General features: G+C 42.7%; 1 protein-coding gene across 1 annotated transcript in view; it reads right to left on the bottom strand.

Annotated features, from left to right (window-relative positions):
* The window catches only part of LOC134219851 (uncharacterized), a 444,111-nt gene that overhangs the window by 196,396 nt on the left and 228,150 nt on the right, over nucleotides 1-19,565 (bottom strand). The window lies entirely within an intron of this gene.

Here is a 19,565-nt window from a genome sequence, read left to right as displayed (position 1 = left end):
CTCTGTCTGGCGGCATCGCCATCGCCGTTCAGGTTTCTGATTCCACAGCCTACACAGCCGATCGTGATTGCCGGCTTGAAGAGCTTTAATTTTCGATATTGTCATGTTTAGTCAGAAGGAAACGACATGGATGATTTGAACCTATCTCATGTAACAGTAGCAGATGGCTTGGGTGAAGAACATGATAAAATGGTAATAGGAAAATAAACTTTCCAAGCCATGTGTCACCGTATTTTATTTTGTTGCGATAAAATGTGAAGATACCCGTTAATATTATTAACACAATAAGCGAAATACTAAACACTGTAATCACGATTTACCACTCGATTCTCCGATAATTGATCAGCAAAAAACTTGCTATTTCAGTTCATCTATAGAGTACAAACAACGTCTGGTTCCTAAACAGATGGGTGCAAACTTGGGCCGAACAAGATAAAGTTGACAATTTTATCGCAGCCACCGCTCGCGCCATTTCGCCGTCGTACATAACCATTGCAATCGGAGCTGTGACCTTTTGTTGCTGGTCATCTGCGAAAACAGATTCTGGTCCTCTTTCGTCCATTCTCATTCACTTGGACCTTCTTCCTACCCACGGGCGCAAAAGTTGAAACAGTAATTGTCCAACAAACAATAAAATTCATTCTTGCAATTTCCCACGGCAGTAAATAAAGAGTAGGGTGTTCCGAAAACGATAACGTTGTTGAGGAAGCGTAATGCTGGAACTGGATTACAATATATGTACCAAAATTTAGAATCAATCCATCCCATACAAAGGGTTGTGTTCAGAACAATTCAACGTTGCAGAACTTTCGCATGTAAAACAGCAATATAGAAGCCGTTACTTCGATGATCTAAATCTTCTGTGATTTATGGAAGTTTTCCTATTTATGTCAAAACTGTGTACAAATTAGTTAGATCTGAATCTGATTAATGAACAATCGATGTTCACCGTTTTAAAATTGTTGCAAATGTCACCGAAGGTGATTACAATATGATACCGGAGTAATCGAATCCTTCCCGCCGATCAATTTGCCCCATGATTTACGAAACACACATCTGACTAAGCTTTTCCGATTTTCCCTTATCGAAACATCCTAATGAGAAAAAAGTGTTGTGCTCCGAGCTCACTCGACGGAAAACGTTCTCCGCCACACCATTACCGTGGCAGCTCGAAACAAACGAAAACTCCGAACCAGAAAGTCAGCCGGCGGTGTTCCTGGGGTGGAAGGGTATTCCCAAGGAGAGGTTTAAAACGGTGAAATTTATGCTGCTTTGCTTTTAGCTGATTCCTCTTTCCATCTTTATGCGCAACCCACCTTAATGTGGATGTGTTTGTGTGTGTCTCCGCACAGACGGGCTTTGTGTGACTGGCGGAAAACACTGCAACATCAGCGTCTACCGCAAGCGTACAATCAATTCCGTTTAAAGTTGCAAGACTTTCCGGTCGAAGTCTCCGGAATCACTTTTAGTACATTGGGAAAAAGGATGTGACAGCTTTACATAACTTAGGAAGAAGAAATCTTCTTTGCTGGGGGTTGTTGGGTGAGATTTACGGTGCACAAATTAGATTCGAACTTTTATTGGAATCTTTTGTAGGGTTACTTTTTTAACGCAAGTTTATTCGTATAATTCGTAAAAACTTCTATAAGAAGATTTCTTCTTTTCCCACAAGAAGCCGAAACCTTGGAAAATATCCATCCTTTTGGTTTGATGATTTCCATGCAAATCTTTTAAGAAGGCTTAGCTTGACTATCGGGTTTGCCAACAATGTTGCTAGACCAGTAATATAATGTTAATGTTCAACAATAATAGCTTTTAACCTCCTATTATTGTGCTATTTTGGTTTTAATTTTTTTAAAGTAAAACACAAACTATTTTGGAGTAATTTTTTTTTTGTGAAGCTACATTAACATCAATTTTAATACACAAGTCCATTGAAAGCAGCGGAATCTTATCCGAAATATTGCAAAATCACAAGAATGCTTTCACTTTCACAGGATTTCTTCCAAATTAACAATACTCCAATTTTTTCCATCACGTCATAAGCTCACGTCTTCAGCATGTGTAGGGACATCGACTTATTCTGAGGCAATTTTATTTCTCGAAAAGTATGAGAGGGCATGGTTACATAATTCCGTTGCGATATGGGGCGGTTATTGCTTCTTGGGATTACAACAGAACACAGTGAAGCGCATTCCCGGTACTTATCGAGCGGAAAATGAATTGAATGATGGCTCGGCTTGTCTGGGCAATAAATAACATTCATTGAAAGAGAAATGCCGGAACCGTGAAACCGGGCGATGTCATTGTGTGTAGACATCGGAAAGACGATACGATGGTGGTTCATCACTGGGGAGACATTGTGTCTGACAATTTTTCATTAGTAAACGAGGGAGGAATCGATTTTAAGAACCACCATTGCGATATTGATGTGTTGCAGAATTAATGCCCGCCATGGTTTGAATTTTTGATGTCATACATGTTCTGAAATGATTGTCTGGAAGAAAGCAAGAAGTTGCCAGTCTCTTTCGGAATGCTTTTCCGCACTCATGACAGGATATACTTTGAATCAAGTGGAAAACTCCAGATGAATAGTGCTTCAAATAAAATTGAGAGGTGACTCGAGAGCTGAATGACGACGTGATCGCTATCGCTACCCATGTCGTCGGAGCAATGCTTCACGGGACGAAAGTTTCCATGGAAGAAGCGCTTGTTTCATTGCAATTTCAAGTAGGGCTGGAGAGCTGTTTTTGTAAAGAGAACATGATTTTTGCCGCCATTGTAATGGACATGTACGATATGAGTTATAGATTAAAAAATCTCATTTCTCTGTTGCTCGTTTTAATTTTATTTTTCAACCTGACAATTATAATTGACGCATCTAGGAAATTTAATGTTAGATGCACATTTTGTGTTTTTTATAAGTTCTCTACGGACACGAGACCTGGACGATGCTCGTGGAGGACCAACGCGCACTGGGAGTTTTCGAAAGGGAAGTGTTGCGTACCATCTATGGTGGGTTGCAGATGGCGGACGGTACGTGGAGGAGGCGAATGAACCACGAGTTGCATCAGCTGTTGAGAGAACCATCCATCGTTCACACCGCGAAAATCGGAAGACTGCGGTGGGCCGGGCACGTAGCCAGAATGTCGGACAGTAATCCGGTGAAAATGGTTCTCGACAACGATCCGACGGGAACAAGAAGGCGAGGTGCACAGCGGGCAAGGTGGATCGATCAGGTGGAGGACGACTTGCGGACCCTCCGCAGAGTGCGTGGTTGGCGAAGTGCAGCCATGAACCGAGCTGAATGGAGAAGTCTTTTATGTGCAGCACAGAACACTCCGGCCTTAGTCTGATGATAAATAAAAAAACATTTTGCGTTTAGTTAAGAATGTACTACTTCTTTTAAGGCTTACGCGGGTGGTAAACCGCGTCCCGACTGATGTATCTAGCTAAATTGGATAAATAATGATTGAGAGTGTTTATTCGAAGAACGCAGCCTAGATCTGTCAAATATATTAACGCCCCCCAACGTAACTGCCCGAAGAAATTATGAATTTTGAGCGGGTCGTTATATTGAACACGAAATGATTTTTTGTACGAGTCGAAATCGATACCAACATCTCGAAAGCGCGAAACTGCATTTGTAAACAAAAACTTCACCCGTCGCTGAAGCCCAGCATATGTCTAAAATGTCTTGAAAGGAGGCTTCCGAGCCTCTTGAAAGGAGGCTTCCGAGCCTCTTGAAAGGAGGCTTCCGAGCCTCTTGAAAGGAAGCTTCCGAGCCTCTTGAAAGGAGGCTTCCGAGCCTCTTGAAAGGAGGCTTCCGAGCCTCTTGAAAGGGAGCTTCGAGGCCTCTTGAAAGGAGGCTTCCGAGCCTCTTGAAGGAGGCTTCCAGGCCTCTTGAAGGAGGCTTCTGAGCCTCTTGAAAGGAGGCTTCCGAGCCTCTTGAAGGAGGCTTCCGAGCCTCTTGAAGGAGGCTGAGCCTCTTGAAAGGAGGCTTCCGAGCCTCTTGAAGGAGGCTGGGCCTCTTGAAGGAGGCTGAGCCTCTTGAAAGGAGGCTTCTGAGCCTCTTGAAGGAGGCTTGAGCCTCTTGAAGGAGGCTTCTGAGGCCTCTTGAAAGGAGGCTGGAGCCTCTTGAAAGGAGGCTTGAGCCTCTTGAAGGAGGCTTCCGAGGCCTTTGAAGGAGGCTTCCAGGCCTCTTGAAGGAGGCTTCTGAGGCCTCTTGAAAGCAGGCTTCCAGGCCTCTTGAAGGAGGCTTCCGAGGCCTCTTGAAGGAGGCTTCTGGGCCTCTTGAAGGAGGCTTCCGAGGCCTCTTGAAGGAGGCTTCCGGGCCTCTTGAAGGAGGCTTCCGGGCCTCTTGAAGGAGGCTTCCGAGGCCTCTTGAAGGAGGCTTCCGGGCCTCTTGAAGGAGGCTCTGAGGCCTCTTGAAAGGAGGCTTGGAGCCTCTTGAAAGGAGGCTTCGGAGCCTCTTGAAAGGAGGCTTCCGGACCTCTTGAAAGGAGGCTTCGGAGCCTCTTGAAAGGAGGCTTCCAGGTTTCTTGAAAGGAGGCTTCTGAGCCTCTTGAAGGAGGCTGGAGCCTCTTGAAAGGAGGCTTGAGCCTCTTGAAAGGAGGCTTGAGCCTCTTGAAGGAGGCTGAGCCTCTTGAAGGAGGCTTCCGAGCCTCTTGAAGGAGGCCTGAGCCTCTTGAAAGGAGGCCTGAGCCTCTTGAAAGGAGGCTTCCGAGCCTCTTGAAGGAGGCTTCCAGGCCTCTTGAAGGAGGCTTCCGAGGCCTCTTGAAAGGAGGCTTCTGAGCCTCTTGAAGGAGGCCGGGCCTCTTGAAAGGAGGCTTCCGGGCCTCTTGAAGGAGGCTGGGCCTCTTGAAGGAGGCTTCTGAGGCCTCTTGAAAGGAGGCTTCTGGGCCTCTTGAAGGAGGCTTCCGGGCCTCTTGAAAGGAGGCTGGGCCTCTTGAAGGAGGCTTCCAGGCCTCTTGAAAGGGAGGCTTGGAGGCCTCTTGAAGGAGGCTTCCGGGCCTCTTGAAGGAGGCTTCCAGGCCTCTTGAAAGGAGGCTGAGCCTCTTGAAAGGAGGCTTCTGAGCCTCTTGAAGGAGGCTGGGCCTCTTGAAGGAGGCTGGGCCTCTTGAAAGGAGGCTTCTGAGGCCTCTTGAAGGAGGCTTGGCCTCTTGAAAGGAGGCCCGGGCCTCTTGAAGGGAGGCTTGAGCCTCTTGAGGAGGCTGGGCCTCTTGAAAGGAGGCTTCCAGGCCTCTTGAAGGAGGCCTGGGCCTCTTGAAGGAGGCTTCTGAGCCTCTTGAAGGAGGCTTTGAGCCTCTTGAAAGGAGGCTGAGCCTCTTGAAGGAGGCTTCCAGGCCTCTTGAAAGGAGGCTTCTGAGCCTCTTGAAAGGAGGCTGGGGCCTCTTGAAAGGAGGCTGAGCCTCTTGAAAGGAGGCTTCGGGAGCCTCTTGAAAGGAGGCTTCTGAGCCTCTTGAAAGGAGGCTTGAGCCTCTTGAAGGAGGCTTCCGGGCCTCTTGAAAGGAGGCTGAGGCCTCTTGAAAGGAGGCTTCTGAGGCCTCTTGAAAGGAGGCTGGAGCCTCTTGAAAGGAGGCTTGAGCCTCTTGAAAGGAGGCTTCCGGGCCTCTTGAAGGAGGCCTGAGCCTCTTGAAGGAGGCTTCCGGGCCTCTTGAAAGGAGGCTTCCGGGCCTCTTGAAGGAGGCCTGAGCCTCTTGAAGGAGGCCTGAGCCTCTTGAAAGGAGGCTTGAGCCTCTTGGAAAGGAGGCTCTGAGCCTCTTGAAAGGAGGCTTCCAGGCCTCTTGAAGGAGGCTTGAGGCCTCTTGAAAGGAGGCCTGAGCCTCTTGAAAGGAGGCTTCTGAGCCTCTTGAAGGAGGCTTCCAGGCCTCTTGAAGGAGGCTTCCGGGCCTCTTGAAGGAGGCTGAGCCTCTTGAAAGGGAGGCTGGGCCTCTTGAAAGGAGGCTTCCAGGCCTCTTGAAAGGAGGCTTGAGCCTCTTGAAAGGAGGCTTCTGGGCCTCTTGAAAGGAGGCTCTGAGCCTCTTGAAGGAGGCTTCCGAGCCTCTTGAAGGGAGGCTTGAGGCCTCTTGAAAGGAGGCCTGAGGCCTCTTGAAAGGAGGCTTGAGCCTCTTGAAGGAGGCTTCCAGGCCTCTTGAAAGGAGGCTTCCAGGCCTCTTGAAGGAGGCTGGGCCTCTTGAAAGGAGGCTTCCAGGCCTCTTGAAGGAGGCTTCTGAGCCTCTTGAAAGGAGGCTTCTGAGCCTCTTGAAGGAGGCTCTGGGCCTCTTGAAAGGAGGCTTCTGGGCCTCTTGAAAGGAGGCGTCTGGGCCTCTTGAAAGGAGGCTTCCGAGCCTCTTGAAAGGAGGCTTCCGAGCCTCTTGAAAGGAGGCTTCCGAGCCTCTTGAAAGGAGGCTTCCGAGCCTCTTGAAAGAAGACTTCCGAGCTTCTTGAAAGAAGACTTCCGAGCCTCTTGAAAGGAGGCTTCCGAGTCTCTTGAGAGGAAGCTTCCCAGCCTCTTGAAAGGAGGCTTCGGAAGCTGTCAAGCCTCTTGAAAGAAGACTGCCAGTTTCTTGATAAAAGGCTGCCAGTCTCTTGAAAGGAGTCCTGCTGGAATTCCTGCGGAAGTTCCTCCAAGAATTCCTCCGGAAGTTCAACCAGGAATTTCTCCGGAAGTTTCTCCAGGAATTCCTCCGGAAGTTCCTCCAGGAATTCCTCCGGAAGTTCCTCCAGGAATTCCTCCGGAAGTTCCTCCAGGAAGTTCCTCCAGGAATTCCTCCGGAAGTTCCTCCAGGAATTCCTCCGGAAGTTCCTCCAGGAATTCCTCCGGAAGTTCCTCCAGGAATTCCTCCGGAAGTTCCTCCAGGAATTCCTCCGGAAGTTCCTCCAGGAATTCCTCCGGAAGTTCCTCCAGGAATTCCTCCGGAAGTTCCTCCAGGAATTCCTCCGGAAGTTCCTCCAGGAATTCCTCCGGAAGTTCCTCCAGGAATTCCTCGGAAGTTCCTCCAGGAATTCCTCCGGAAGTTCCTCCAGGAATTCCTCCGGAAGTTCCTCCAGGAATTCCTCCGGAAGTTCCTCCAGGAATTCCTCGGAAGTTCCTCCAGGAATTCCTCCGGAAGTTCCTCCAGGAATTCCTCCGGAAGTTCCTCCAGGAATTCCTCCGGAAGTTCCTCCAGGAATTCCTCCGGAAGTTCCTCCAGGAATTCCTCCGGAAGTTCCTCCAGGAATTCCTTCGGAAGTTCCTCCAGGAATTCCTCCGGAAGTTCCTCCAGGAATTCCTCCGGAAGTTCCTCCAGGAATCCCTCGGAATTTCCTCCAGGAATTCCTTTGAAAGTTCCTCCAGGAATTCCTCCGGAAGTTCCTCAGGAATTCCTCGGAAGTTCCTCCAGGAATTCCTCCGGAAGTTCCTCCAGGAATTCCTCCGGAAGTTCCTCCAGGAATTCCTCCGGAAGTTCCTCCAGGAATTCCTCCGGAAGTTCCTCCAGGAATTCCTCCGGAAGTTCCTCCAGGAATTCCTCCGGAAGTTCCTCCAGGAATTCCTCCGGAAGTTCCTCCAGGAATTCCTCCGGAAGTTCCTCCAGGAATTCCTCGGAAGTTCCTCCAGGAATTCCTCCGGAAGTTCCTCCAGGAATTCCTCCGGAAGTTCCTCCAGGAATTCCTCCGGAAGTTCCTCCAGGAATTCCTCCGGAAGTTCCTCCAGGAATTCCTCCGGAAGTTCCTCCAGGAATTCCTCCGGAAGTTCCTCCAGGAATTCCTCCGGAAGTTCCTCCAGGAATTCCTCCGGAAGTTCCTCCAGGAATTCCTCCGGAAGTTCCTCCAGGAATTCCTCCGGAAGTTCCTCCAGGAATTCCTCCGGAAGTTCCTCCAGGAATTCCTCCGGAAGTTCCTCCAGGAATTCCTCCGGAAGTTCCTCCAGGAATTCCTCCGGAAGTTCCTCCAGGAATTCCTCGGAAGTTCCTCCAGGAATTCCTCCGGAAGTTCCTCCAGAATTCCTCCGGAAGTTCCTCCAGGAATTCCTCCGGAAGTTCCTCCAGGAATTCCTCCGGAAGTTCCTCCAGGAATTCCTCCGGAAGTTCCTCCAGGAATTCCTCCGGAAGTTCCTCCAGGAATTCCTCCGGAAGTTCCTCCAGGAATTCCTCTGGAAGTTCCTCCAGGAATTACTCCGGAAGTTCCTCCAGGAATTCATCCGGAAGATCCTTCATGAATTCCTCCGGAAGTTCCTCTAGGAATTCCTCTAGAAGTTCCTTCAGGAATTCCTCCGGAAATTCCTCCAGGAATTCCTCCGGAAGATCCTTCATGAATTCCTCAGGAAGTTCCTCTAGGAATTCCTCTAGAAGTTCCTTCAGGAATTCCTCCGGAAGTTCTTCCAGGAATTCCTCCGGAAGTTCCTCCAGGAATACCTCCGGAAGTTCCTCCAGGAGTTCCTCCGGAAGCTCCTCCAGGAATTCCTCTGGAAAATCCTCCAGGAATTCCTCCGTAAGTTCCTCCAGGAATTCATCCGGAATTTCCTCCAGGAACTCCTCCGGAAATTCCTCCAGGAATTCCTCCGGAAGTTCCTCCAGGAATTCCTCCGGAAGTTCCTCCAGGAATTCCTTCGAAAGTTCCTCCAGGAATTCCTTCGGAAGTTCCTCCAGGAATTCCTTCGGAAGTTCCTCCAGGAATTCCTTCGGAAGTTCCTCCAGGAATTCCTTCGGAAGTTCCTCCAGGAATTCCTTCGGAAGTTCCTCCAGGAATTCCTTCGGAAGTTCCTCCAGGAATTCCTTCGGAAGTTCCTCCAGGAATTCCTTCGGAAGTTCCTCAGGAATTCCTTCGGAAGTTCCTCCAGGAATTCCTTCGGAAGTTCCTCCAGGAATTCCTTCGGAAGTTCCTCCAGGAATTCCTTCGGAAGTTCCTCCAGGAATTCCTTCGGAAGTTCCTCCAGGAATTCCTTCGGAAGTTCCTCCAGGAATTCCTTCGGAAGTTCCTCCAGGAATTCCTTTGGAAGTTCCTCCAGGAATTCCTCCGGAAGTTCCTCCAGGAATTCCTTTGGAAGTTCCTCCAGGAATTCCTCCGGAAGTTCCTCCAAGAATTCCTCCGGAAGTTCCTCCAGGAATTCCTCCGGAAGTTCCTCCAGGAATTCTTCCGGAAGATCCTCCGGAAGTTCCTCCAGGAAATTCACTAGTACTTATACTGCCGTCATACGCATATTCGTCCCATGTTTGCTGGGATTCCTATGTACATGGGACAATTATGCGTATAACGGCAGCAGGAGTGCGATAGTCAAATTTCTCCAGATTTTTTTTCCGTGAATTCTTTCAAAAATTCCTCTGAACAGAGGAGATAGTTTCTTCATTTGAATGCAAGTACAAAGACATACGAGGTCGAAGGATGTCGTGATCTTTGATGGACGCGATTTTTGACTCCGGTAAAATTAGCTCCCGTCAAAAACAAGATTTCATTCTTATGTGGGTATGAAGTGATGAATCCAAAGAAGAAAATGAACAGATTCCATTATGAAAGGAACTGCAAGCAACACTCTGAAGCATTTCTATCAAGGAAATTGTGGACCAAGCAAAATCATTAGAGATTTTTACCAGCAGGGAGTAAGGAACGCCGTCTTTAGCGAAGGTGTCACCGAAGATTGGCAACTAAATATTCTTTTGAATACTCAAGATGGTCAGCAGATTATATGGTCGGGGTTCAGCCAAATCGCACCAAGCGCCAATGAAAAATTACTCATTTTCTAGCACAAATTTTCGTGTAGCAGATCCAACTAATCACAAATCATATCAGCTATACCTCTATCCTATAATTGAGGATATCCAACAACAAATGTACGAATGAATTGATATGAATTACTTTCGGGTTTCATATATATAGATTGCATTTCAAATGAAGAGCTAAGTTTGACCTGAATGTGCGTCCAGAGCTGGGACGACCCGGACGGATAAGGCGAGATGTCGTGCAGTAAGTAAACCTAATTTATTGTACTAACGAGAATCATTTCGGGAGCCTCTGAAACTATGAAATACTTGTATTGGCTGCAATCTCAGAAATTATACCACTGAGAGTCTAATGGAAAAAAATCATATTATATATTCATAACATTTTTGGATAATTGTAATATTACTTCAGCTGATCGAATAAGTAATATTAAATCATCATAAATGAAGTTGTTGTTTAATGTAAGCAATAATGCTTGCCAATATTGCGCCCCAAAAACGCTTGATCAAAATTGTTATCGATATAACGTATTACGAATCGTATTTTTCAATTACTATCGCTCGGTTAATTACATATAGTATCGCCGTTTTGTTGTGAGCGTAGTATTATGGCGTCCGCGTTTTAGTCCAAATTCAAATAAGCAATCGCTTACTTTGAGCGATTGATTGTTCCTCCTTGCGATGGATGAACAATTGAAAACCTATTTTTAAACATCATATAACGAAATGCTAATACTATTGTATACAAAATAATTCGTACTAATTAGTAAAATATAACTTGCATAGTTCACATTACTTTCCATGGTGAATCCCGATCTATGTTTCTTATTACCCCACCCAACTAACACAACTTCCTTCCCGTAATTATTGTAAGGAGATGCAGAGGTATTCTCGGTCTCTAGTAACAACAATAATCACACACTAACATTCCCGCCCTTTCCCAACTGACTGTGAGGACATGGTCGGCGCCGTTATTGATCAATATTTCAGAGCTGCTGGACCGTGCACTTCGAGAATAGATGGTCGATCCAAACCACTTTTCACGTGGATCGAAGTGCAATTCGCACCAGCTCTGATCAATCATGGAGTAGCAACCATTGATATGTACAGTCAGTCTAAGCTAAGCTAAGTTAATTCTTTCAAATATACCCAAAAGTTTCCCCTTTTAAGCAAATCACTTAGGAATTCCCTTAGAAATATCTACGTTTCCTTTCCTAGAATTTCCACCAGAAAATCGTTTAGAAATTCCCATGTAGCTCATCCTGACATTTTTTCTGGGGTTACTCCAGAAATTCCACCAAGATTTCTTCATTAACTACTTTGAGGTCTTTCCAGAATTTACCTTTAAATTCCTTCGGTAGCTAACGTGGAAACCCTCGCTAGCCATCTCCTACTCACGCTCCGGGAACTCTGTCGAAAATGCCTCCAAGAACTCTCCCAAAAAAATGTTTTAGGATTTTTTCTTCGAGAATTGTTATTGAGAAATTTGTCTGCAAATTTGTCTGCAAATTTATCTGCCTATTTTAACACATAATCTTCCTAAAATTTTGTCAAAACTTGGGAGTTACCTCCAAAAATTCCCATTGAAATACCTCTGGAATTCTTCCTAAAGATCCTGCCGGAATTCTCAAGATTTCTGCCTAAAATTTCTACAAAAAATAATCTAAAACGCCTTTCAGGATTTCCTGAGAATTATTTCCAAAAATTCGCAACAATATCTGAAAACAATAACCCTGGAAATTCTTCTAGAAACTCTCCCACTTTTTTCTCCTGTAATTTTTCCATGGATTATCCCAAAAATTCCGTCAATAACTCCCCGGAAATCATTTCAAGAACTCCTCCAGAAATTCCTTTATAAGTTTCCCCGAAAATTTCTTCAAGAATTTTCCGGGAATTTGTTTCGGAATTTCCACTGAAATTTCTCAAGATATTCTGTGGAAAATTCCGCCAAGAATTACTCCAGCAAGAGGTTTTATAAACGTTCTTTTACTCCTAAATAAACAAAAAAAGCAAAACAAATGTTTCGTTCGGATTTTTTTGCTTTGATAGTACGTACACTAAAACAACGCAGGTGTACGTACTATTGCGGTATGATTGTATTCACTTTCATTCCGCCAATTTTGATAAATCCTGAAGAAGCTTTCGAAAAGATTTATGGAGAAGAAAGAATAGGGAAGAATTCATGGTGAAATATTTGATGGCAGATCATATTTTGAATACCAAAATCGTCCATGCATGTTCCATAACCTTTTTTTGATACTTAGCCCAGTGATCATGATATAAACCGTCTCAAAAGATGTAAATGATTCGAAGAAGGCTTAATGGATGAGGAGCATCCTGTATGAATTTCCGAAATAATTCCTGTAGGTTTTTTAAAACTTCAGGAGGAATTTCCGATTTTCGAGAAATAGGAAGGACTTGCCAAAGACATTTTCGAAAAAAATCCTAAAAGAATCCTAAAATTTCCGAAGTTGTAAAAGAAATTCTGGAAGATTCTATAGAACTGCTTAGAGATAAATTGCTAAATTGCAGTTCCTAAAATAATTTCCGAAAGAATAGATAGATGAGTTCCAAAAACAATTGTCGATCAATTCCCTGAAAAACAATGGAATTTTTAGATAAATTTACAAAGAAATTCCTGAATGAATTTTAGGAAAAAAAAATCATTCCTAAATTCCTTCCTAAATAATAAATTCCTAAAAGAATATTCCAAGAAAATTTCTAAAGGATTTCGTATCGAAATTTCCAATGGAATAAAGATATTTCCGAATGACCTCCTTTAAAAATCTAAAAGAATTTCGGACGAAATTTTCGAAGGAGTTCTCAAATAAACTTCCGAAGGCATTTCTGAAGGGATTTTTCAAAGGTATTTTGTAAGGAATTCCTAAAAGAGTATAACAAAGGTATTTTCAGGATTTTTTCACTGAGTTTCCAAAGGAGCCATAATAAACACTTCCAAACGAATTCTTGGAGGAATTTATAAACGAATTCCTGAAGAAATTTTAAAAAGTATTTCCAATGAAATTCTGAAGGGAATTTCTAAAATAATTCGAATTGCAATTACCAAAGAAATCTTCGAAGGAAATGTGTTTTTTAAAGTTTTCGCAAAAAAAAATCCGAATGAATTAATGAAAGAAGTTTCAGAGAAATTCTCAAAAATAATTCTTTGAAAGAATTTCTGTATTCATTTCCAAATAAATTTCCAAATGATTTCTAAGAGAAATTTCTGGATAATTTACCAAAGGATTCGCTGGAGGTGTTTCCCAAACAATTTCTCGAGTTATTTAGGCCGTTACAAATGTTTAATTTAAATTATGTCCTACTGGTCTTCGAATGGCCAAGAGGGGGGGGGATAATAAAAAAAATAATAAAATGGAAAAAATCAATAAAACTCCTCGGATTTGTTTGTTTTGAAAATCCTCAAAATTGTCCAATTTTTTTTGTTGCCCCCTCAAAATATTATTTTTGGGCAAAACAAACGAGGGGGGGGAGACATAATTGTTTTTAAATATTTGTATCGGCCTTACGAGAAAAAAAAATATCTGGAAGATTTTCCAGAAAAAAAATTGAATGAATTGCTGAAATTCTTACGGAATTCCAAGAATTGGAAGTTTCTGAAGGAACACAAATAATTCTTTTTTGTTTGCATTAAATCAATATTTTGTCATATTTGAAACTGACACGTTTTAACTGATTATTCGCAGACAGAAAAACGGCTTCTAGATAGTTCTAAAGTTGATTCCTAATTGTCATTAAACCGATTGCGCCAAAATTGCTGGTGCACCACCATAACCAGAATTTTGGCTCCACCAATGACTGCAATCATCGTTGATAACTTAAGAATGAATATAAAAAAGACTGTTTTCGACCAGTGACATACAGACTAAACACCTAACACCTAGCATGAGACAATGGACTGGGCATACAACAATGGACCCAATGGATCAGTGGAGAGTTTTTCGTAATTTCAAAAACGTAGGGGCGTTCTACAATGTTTGGCCTGGTGTGCAAACTTCAATGCTACAATCTTCCCAACTGGTAAAAATAATTAACAATTATCTGTCGGCGAGGACATTCCGGGCCTCAATCAGCGGAGTGAGTTCGAGCGCGCACGACATCATCGCAGGCGTCTCTCAGAGCAGCATTATCGGCCCCCTGCTGGCCCTTGCCAGAACCTGCTGAAGGCGGCATTTTGTCTCTGTTCGCAGATGACACCCCTCTTGCCTACAAAGATAGTTGCAAAATTCTAACGAGGGCCGGATGTTATGACAGAGTACCTCAAGCTGGAAGATCTGTATCAACGAGACAAGAACCAAGGCCATCATCTTCCCCCACTCGAAATCCCTTAACCATGAATAGCCTCAATGGCACGACAAAGGAATACGTAGGCTGACTACCTTGTCTTGACCATCGACAGCAAGCAACGACAACAGTCGACAACGTTGCTCGGAATTTTCAACCCATGGGGGCAAATAGAAATGCGTGGTGCGGAGTAAGTTGAAACAACGATTCAAAAAGTAACCCTCGCCATTAGAAGTAATATTTTATCCAGAATTCAACATGGTTCGTAAATACATTCGGAAAACATAAATTTATAGTTCAATCAAAGTTAATTGCCTATTTCCGGGGATTAAACCACCCTACTTGGACATTAATTTACAATGTTGTGAAAATTCATATGTGAATATGTACATTATGTGGAAGATATTGATTTAGAAAATGTATTGGGGGTAACCACTTTCCCTTCGATGGGACTCGAACCCATGACCCTACAATACGCTAGACTGGTGCTTAAACCAACTAAGCTACAAAGGACCTCCGTCGGCCTTCGCAGCCTAGAGGCTACTGAATGAGCTCGAGATTCCCAAATTGGACGCATAGTCAAATCACTCGCAATCCATTTCTCAAGCCAACACTTCCACATGCAATTTATAAAAAGATTCAAACTTCTGTAAATAAATTTAATAAATTTCCGGACATCCCGTCGTGAATGCAACCCTCCTACAATACGTGGGGCAAGTTGAAATGATGCATATGAAAAAATAAGATTAGGGCCTTTACAAAATATTTATAAAAAAAAGTTTGGTAAAGTTGCTTATTTTTTGTGTATAATCTTTGGCCCGAACTAGCAAACGGATTCGAAATTTATCAAAGGGTGATTTTTTTACAGCACCTCAAAGTTCAACTTTGATAAAACCGTTTCAACTTGCCCCAGTGTACCTTACGGTATACCGTCGGTTGTCATTATCCCTGAAAAAAGCTTTCTGTCTACAAGAAAATCATCCTCTCCGTTTGAATACGGCCTGGCGTTCGGGGAGAGCTTCACAAAAATTCATCTTCTGCAACTCCAACGACTTCAAAACAAGTTCCTCAGGATGATTATGAATACGACAAGATACCTACTTCTGAGGTTTACCGTCTGGCCGGTATTAAAACACTACACGAAGGGTGGTTAGTGTAAGGAAAAGCCTAGGGGTCGATGCATCACATCTAACCAGGCATCCATTAGTGCAACAGAAGATTTTTTCCGATTTATTTATCAAAAAACCCCAATTGATAAAAAGTTTTTTAGGGCAGTTGACTCCAACGTAAGCAACCGATGTAATGACAATGCGTCAAGGGATAAGTCGATTATTACACCTTGTTCGAACATGAACTGATTTTCATACATACTAAAGGCATACCATAACATCCGGTTATTCTTTGTAGAGATGATAATTGGACACATGCATCGTACCAGTTACTTCACTTCCGAGTCTTTACATGATACAGCGTCATTCATCATAAAAGGTCTCGTACCAAAGCTGAAAGAGAATGAACCACATTGTTTCCAACTCATGTGAGTTGAAGCACATTATCCCCAGACAAAGGTGTTGATATTCCTTACTGAGGAGAAAAGTTGAGCACAAACTTAATTATAGAACAAACATTCTTGCCTCCGACGAAGGAAGTTCCACGTCCCACCTATTGTGTGGATATCGATTCTCAGCTTGGCGAAGGTCACTTCCTTCGCATTCAGCTACACCACGAGTTGAGAACGAGTGCTGCCCGACGCCCACCAGCCATTGCGGCAGCACCGGAAGTGGTTGTTTAGTTTGTGGGTTGGGGCCACGTGCAAGGATGCAGCAATACTCCAGTGGTCTATTACATCAATAATGAGCGTTGTAAAGGATACTAAAATAGCGCTTGGCAAAGGTTAATGGCAAGACCAATTTCACCGAATGATGAGGCTTATTGGTGTCGGCATACAAAGGTATACAAAGTCGTTAACGGTAAAACGAATGAGGTTTCAGTAACATCGCAATGAAATAAACTTAAATTTAGATCGCAATCGAAGAACTTAGAATAGAATCCAAACATTTCATTATACTGTGATTTTTTTTCCTTTGTTTTAAGACGAATTAAAACTTTTTCAATGATCATCTATTTTAATAATTCCCACTACTCCACTGAATGTTTCATCGTTGATCAGGATGTATTTAAGTTCAAACTAAAGTTTTAATTGCAAGGTCTACAGAATATTAAATACATTAAAAGCACAGACAAAACCTCTAAAATTGCTTGAAAGGTCTCCTCTTGTGATCCAACATTAAACGACGTGGTAAGTTTCAAGTTTATATTTTATACATAGCTGATAAACCAATAATTGAAATGAGAATGTATTTCTTTTGCATAAGTCAAACAAATTCTAGCGCAAGCAATTATTATTCAATAGACTCTGTGAGTGAAATAGTTCAACTTCTTCTTCTTCTTCTTCTTCATTGGCATTACATCCCCACACTGGGACATTGCCGCCTCGCAGCTTAGTGTTCATTAAGCACTTCCACAGTTATTAACTGCGATGTTTCTAAGCCAGGATACCATTTCTGCATTCGTATATCATGAGGCTAACACGATGATACTTTTATGCCCAGGGTAGTCGAGACAATATCCAATCCGAAAATTGCCTAGACCGGCACCGGGAATCGAACCCAGCTACCCTCAGCATGGTCTTGCTTTGCAGCCGCGCATTTTACCGCAAGGCTAAGGAGGGCCCCAATGGAATTGATCAAATAGTTCAACTATTTTCTTAAAAAAAAGATATTAACTCGTTAAGCTCACATCAGAAGAAAAAGTGATAGACGAGATATTCCGTCGAATGAACAAATCTCTTATCCAATAAGATCACTTTCCTAGTGCCCACAATTAGCAGTCGAAAAAACTGTGTGGAGATTCGCAGATGGGCGACGCAAAAAAACCCTTGCACTCAGATTAACGGACGGGATAAAAAGCTGAAAATCACTGTTCCGTGGCAAGGATTTTTCTTGTTCGTTCGCCATTTTTTTTCTTTCACTGCGCTGAAGAATTATGAGAATTTTTTTCCCACTTTCAGCGCAAAAGTAAGAAAACATATGCTGCCTAGAAGGACGACTAAGATGTGCTTCTTTGGACAACTTTGATCATAAATCTGCGAACGGTGTCATGCTTCTTTTTTATTTCTGCGGCTCTTGGTGCGGTTCTCAGAGGAAAATTAGGATACGGGCGAATAAGGCTCGTTAGAAATTATCCTTCTAATAAAGAGAAATCGTTCTATGTGGTGTTTTTTTCTGGGGATTTTATGGGACAGTATTGCGCGATGGAGATTTTTGTTAAAAAAAAACAAATAATAAAATTATAAATGCAACATTTTTAGAACAAAAATTGATTGTTGCAGTATACATGCATTCGAAACTTTTTACGATATGCGCTTTTTGATGAGATTGTTTGATTTTGGTCAATCGTAATCTTCAATGCGACCCTAAAAGTGATTTATGAGGAAGTAGGGCAATATCGCCACCCTACGCGCTGGCTCTTATGGAACACTAAAAGACCACATACCTACTGCAGATGTGTCTCTTAGCTATGTATTTTATGTTTTTTCTATAATATTGACTTACAAAAATTGTTCATTAAGGTTTAAGCATCTTATTCATTAGTTTTGAAAAATATGTTTCCTCGAGACGTTAAATTTTTGTATGGGGTGAATTCGCCAGCTCCAAGGTGCAAGGTGCATATTTGAAAAACATGTTTAGAACTCAATGAAAAATATTGTTTTTGTGGTAACTGGCCAACAATTTGACTGAAACTAATTTTAATGGTCAAACTCAATCCCGTAGTTTTAAATTAACTCTAATGTAAATAGACATGTATGTATTTTGATATTTATCTGCAGAATTTATTCTCATTTTCGATAGCCTTTAAATCGAAATCATTGGATGGCGACCTACCCACAACTGCAACTAGCATGGAGCTTATTTCTTGCTGAAAAGTGCGAGAAACCTCGTTTAAAATGTGTTTGAAAGGCCAACTAGGTCACTAAATACCTTGCTATGCAACGTACACACCAAATTTTTTTTTACCGGTATCTCAGCAATTTGTTCAATTTTTACCGAGATTCACACAGCCGAGCCCCAGCAAACATGCTTTTCGCTGAGATTTTTGTCAAAGTTGCTAAAAATCAGCAAATAATTTGCAAAAAATCAGCTAACAAACGATTTTTTTTGCCGGGATACCAGTTTTTATTTTGCTGGGCACGTGACTGTATGGATGTTTGCCGAGCTGCAGAATTAAAAACTGAACTCGGGCAACCAGAAATAAACCTGACATTTAATATTTCATATGTTAATTGTTCTCCAGAAATTGAAGGAATTGTTCCTAGACCTTCGGAAATTCCTACAAGAATTCCTTTAGTATTCCGGTTCAAAAGTACTTCAGAATTTAATTTCAAATTGTTTGGAAACTCAGCACCTTTCAAAATATTACAACTTTTTGAATTTCTCCTGGAAATATTTCCAAAATTCTTTTAGTAGGGTGTTTTGTAGAAATCTGTTGGAACGTCCAGAGGGTTTACAGAAAGAACTTTCCAAAAAAAAATATTCGGGTTAACTTCAGGAATAATTTCTAGAAGAATTCAAGGCGGTGGAGGAGATTGGCTTAGACGAATTCCATGTGAGCTTTGAAAGGGATTTCTAGTATTTTAAAATCGCTACACCACCCGAATCAAAACGGATAATGCTACAACCACGATGCTACATTTGTCAGTAAACTGTAGTCCACCTCAGGGATGCCAGATACATTTTTTATGAGTCTGTACTGTACTTGCTTAACGACTGTGGGTTCTTTAGCTTTAGGAATTTCTTTCAGCCTTGGCAGTCTGTAAAAGCAGCAGAAACGAGTTTGTCTTTACATCCGACGGTTTTGGTTTAATATTAAACCTTTTTCAAGGAATAGAGGCTCGTTTTTTTTGCTGAGAAATGAGCATGTTCCATACAGTTCGTCTGACTATACAAAAACATTGATGTTACACAGAAACACGTAGGTGTCGTTAAGCAAGTGTAGGTGATATAACGAAAATATAAAACTACCGATTGCTGCGCCGAGGAAAAAATTAGTTCAGTGGCGATTACAGTGAACCCAAAATTATCGACACAGGGTGGGCGCCATTTTTGTATAGTCAGACGAACGTGTATGGAACATGTCCGTGTCTTAACAAAAAAAAACGAGCCTCTATTCCTGGAAAAAGGTTTAATATAGAACCGAACCGCCAGCAAACTTGTTTTTGCTGCTTTCACAGATTGCCAAGGCTGAAAGAAATTCTTAGAGCTATAAGTCTGTATCAATCTCAACAAAATGTTTAATTTTATGGCGTTTATGAGGTACAGGAATTAAAAAAAAATCAAAACCATGCATCGAGGATAATATGCAATTTGCTAACTGAAAATCCGTTCAAAAGAAAGCTCAAACGAATTCGGTTCGGAGGAGAGGCATAAAAGTAATATTTTCGTTGTAAAACCCAAAGAACGGAACAGACTTCTTTTAGATTTACGAACGGAGAAACTTTTAGTCTTCCAAACGGAACCCCTTTGGGCT

This window comes from Armigeres subalbatus, chromosome 3, assembly GCF_024139115.2.
Source record: "Armigeres subalbatus isolate Guangzhou_Male chromosome 3, GZ_Asu_2, whole genome shotgun sequence".
In the NCBI taxonomy this organism is placed as follows: domain Eukaryota; kingdom Metazoa; phylum Arthropoda; class Insecta; order Diptera; family Culicidae; genus Armigeres; species Armigeres subalbatus.
The sequence above is the reverse complement of the archived record's forward strand: the minus strand, read 5'-3'. Positions and strand labels throughout refer to the sequence as shown.